Raw genomic sequence first — 3,912 nt, 5'->3', positions numbered from 1 at the left:
ATGAATGTGTGTGTGTGTGTGTGTGTGTGTGTGTGTGTGTGTATGTGTGTGTATGTGTGTGTGTGTGTAAGATCCAAGGATCAAGGTGTAGGAAGAAAGTAAGGTTCAAGCAATCCGTAGAAAATAGGAAAAGAAAAAAGAACAACTTTCAAGAACAATAGTGGTTTATTGGTGTGGAAGGTTGCGGGGTTTTTTCCAGGGTTGCCGGATTATGCGAATAAAAATCCAAGAGTTAAGGAATGGAGTGGATAAAATCCGGACTACATACATTTCTTAGCGAGCGGAACCTCAGAAGGGGTAAATATCCAAGCGAGGTGTAAACTCCCGGCTAGTCTCCAGGCCCAAGGATCTTCCAGATGGATATCACTGCATATCTTTCCCGTCTTCGTTCTACGGAGTGGAGTCTTAAGTTTTTCAGCTTTTCTCCGTAGCTGACATGTTGCATTGAAAGGATTTTCTTTATGCAGCTTCGTTGGATTACTTCGAATTCCGCCGTTAATTTTATACTGTATGGTGACCGTAGTTGGGAGCAGTAGTGTAAGCGGCTGAGGACATACGCCCTCCAAAGGACCATCATAGCTTCCCGTTCTCTCGTTTGGAAAGTTCGGAGGATCCATCCAGCTAGCCGTCAGGATTTTATTACCAAATTAAGATTATGCACCCGGAAAGATGCATCAGTACTCATTTCGATGCCCAGGTCACGCACTGATTTTGATTCAGGGATTGAGATTCCTCCTGGGCCAGTGTATTCTGTTTGCGTTTTGTTCAGCTTTGTGTGCTGGTAGCACAGGACTTGGAATTTTCCGGTATTAAACTGCATGTTATTATCGTTAGCCCAACGGTATATTGCGTCTAACTCTCATTGCAGATACGCAATATTTCCAGGCTTCTGAATCCCCTGAGAGATTTTTGTGTCGTCTGCATAGCTGGCAAGGGTGGCTATCTGAGCAGCTGAGGGCATGTCTGAGAGGGCCAGAATGGATAGCCGTGGCTCTAAGATTGTGCTCTGTAGAACACCACTTAGTATTTGTGTTTCCTTTGAGGTAGCTCCATTGGCCACCACTGCCTGCTTATCTTCAGATAGTCGTGTACCCACTCTCCAAGTTTTCCGACAATGCCGAGATGACTCAGTTTGTGACATAGCATACCATGGTCGACTTTATCAAAAGCTTTTGCAAAGTCAAGATATGTCAAGTCTACATTTGAGTTGTTGAGCAGCTGCTTTAACACCCAGTCGTAGTTCTGTAAAAGCTGATAGAAAGCTTCTACCTGGTCGAAAACCGTGTAGGGTGTTAGCCATCAAATCATTCTCTTCAAGGAACGCAATTAGTTTCCTGCAGGCTATTCGTTCCATGACTTTGCTGATGTGTGAAATGAGAGAGATAGGCAGATAACTTTTAGTATCTGCTCTGCTTCCTCCTTAGTGGGTAGGGCATATCATTCCCTCCTTCAATTTGTCTGGGAGCTTACCACTTGCAAGGAAGCTCTAAAAAAACTGCAGTGGTTATTTTAGAGCTCGTTCGAATAATTTGAGAAGGATTACTCAGCCACTTACACGTTAATTACTCAGCCACTTACATGTTAATTTCACGAGCAGGCTGTTCCGTTGATCGGATCAACTAGAACCCGCATCGTTGTAACCGACGGAGTGCCACGAATATACATATAATAGTGTAAGTCCTGCGCATGGTTGCCGGAATCAGATTGATTTCGTCTTGGTCAATGAACGCTTTCGAAATTCAGTGCAAAGGGTCAGTACGTAACCAGGATCCGATTGTAACACTGATAATATATTGCTTCCCGGAAAAATCAGATTGAAATTAAAGAAAATCTATCGGAAGAAGACTGCACCTCGACTAAAGTTAAAGCTGCTAAAATTAGACAATGATATCAGGACATGGTTTTGACAAAACGTAATGGATCCGTATGACGGAAGATGACAGTCGGAGGAGAAAGATGAATGGAAATTCCTGCAGAATGCACTGATAAAGGCAATGGAGGAATGGCTTCCGGAAACTGAAAGAATTTTGAAAAATAAGAGATACTTCATAGGATGACTGGCAAAGAATGACCCGGAGATGTACAGACAATTGAACGAAGAGATTCGAAAGATGTGCAAAAATGCAAAGGAAGGGTTGTTATGAAGAGATCGAAGAGCTGGAGGCACGGATGATGCATGAAAAAGTTAGACAGGCTACATTTAGGAATGAGAAAAATCTGACAGGTTGTATTAAAGACGAAGATGGCACCATTCTGATGGCTGATGAGTCGGTCAAGAGAAGGTGGACCGATTACATCAAAGGTTTCTACGCTGATGATGGAAGGAAATAAAAACCAGAGATAAGCAAGCCGATGGATGGCCATATGATTACAGCAGCTGAAATCAAGCAGGCTACGGACAAGATTAAAAGTGGAAAAGCGGCGGGAAATAACAACATCGCGTTTGAACTAGTAAATGCTTTGGGGAGTTTTGGAGTAGAAAAATTAACAGAGATAGCGAACCATGTTTACAACTCGGGGGATGTTCCTGAAGAAATGTTGGAATCAATCTTCATCACCTTGCCTAAAAAGTCTGGAACAATCGAGTGCAAAAATCACAGAATGATAAAAGCCTAATGAGTCATGTGACAAAGATTATTTTGAGAGTGGAATTGAATCGAGTGAAAGGTATTATTAGGGGAAATCTATCAGATGAAGAGTTCGGCTATCGAACAGGAAAGGGGACGAGAAATGTAATTCTGTGCTTGAGGACGTTGGTGGAAAAGTGTATAGAGGAACAAAAAGACTTTAACATCTGTTTTATAGACTATGTGAAGGCGTTTGACTGTGTCAAGCGTGAAGAGTTGGTGAGAATGCTGGAAGAACTCAAGATTGATGGGAAATATCTAAGAATGATTCGAAATTTGTATTGAGACCAGAAAGCAGTCATCAGAGTGCATGGAGAATTGGGCGACTGGATTGACATTCAGAAAGGCGTCCGGTAGGGTTGTATTTTGTCACCTGATTTATTCAACCTGTATAGTCAGAAAGCGCTAAGAAAGATCAAGACAATTGCAGGGCTACAACTGGAGGAAAGGAACTATGACACTCTGAGGTATGCAGATGATATGGCTTTGTTTGTGAACACAGAAGAGAAACTTCAGGGATTTATTAATATCGTGACTGAGGAAAGTGGAAAGCTTAGATTGACGATTAACTGCCAGTAAACCTTTTCAATGGTCTGTACCAAGAAAGCACAGGTACCCGCATGTCGCTTGACGGTGAATGGAACCGGGATAGAGCAGCAGGACAGTTTCATATATCTGAGAAGTTGGATAACATCGGATGGAAGGTCAGATAAGGATATCAAGTGTAGAATTGGATTAGCAAAGAAGACTTTTATGGATATGAGGAGCATTTTTTGTGCAAAGAGAATTGGAATGGAAGTCAAGAAAAGACTATTGAAGTACTACATCTGGTCGGTGCTAACGTATGGATGTGAGTCTTGGACGATAAGCAAAATCATGGAGAAGAGACTCAAAGCTGCAGAAATGTGGTTTTATAGAAAAATTGCTTAGAATCTCGTAGGTGCAGAGGGTGACGAATGTGGAAGTGTTGACGAGGATGAAAGTGAAGAGACAGTTGATGGATAGAAGCAGAGAGAGAGAGAGTGAAGATTTGTTGGTAGTTTTCTCAGACAGGATGATGGAATGGAGTGTTACATGGTGGAGACTGATGGGAAGAAGAGCGAGAGGAAAGCAGAGAATGAAGATGCTCGACTGGATGAAGAAGAGATTGAACGTGCAGATCGAGAAAGACCTGGGTGATGTTGCGAGAGACAGAAATAAACGGAGAAGGAACAATTCATGATTCGTCAAAGACATGAATATGCCATGACACGAGAGAGAGAGAGAGAGAGAGAGAGAGAGAGAG

The 3,912-nt window shown here is 42.4% G+C and overlaps 1 protein-coding gene across 2 annotated transcripts in view; it reads left to right on the top strand.

The window, feature by feature from the left end:
- LOC106879616 (carbonic anhydrase 2) overlaps positions 1–3,912 on the top strand; it is an 81,572-nt gene that overhangs the window by 52,635 nt on the left and 25,025 nt on the right. The window lies entirely within an intron of this gene.

This window comes from Octopus bimaculoides, chromosome 6 (assembly GCF_001194135.2).
Source record: "Octopus bimaculoides isolate UCB-OBI-ISO-001 chromosome 6, ASM119413v2, whole genome shotgun sequence".
Classification (NCBI taxonomy): domain Eukaryota; kingdom Metazoa; phylum Mollusca; class Cephalopoda; order Octopoda; family Octopodidae; genus Octopus; species Octopus bimaculoides.
The sequence above is the reverse complement of the archived record's forward strand: the minus strand, read 5'-3'. Positions and strand labels throughout refer to the sequence as shown.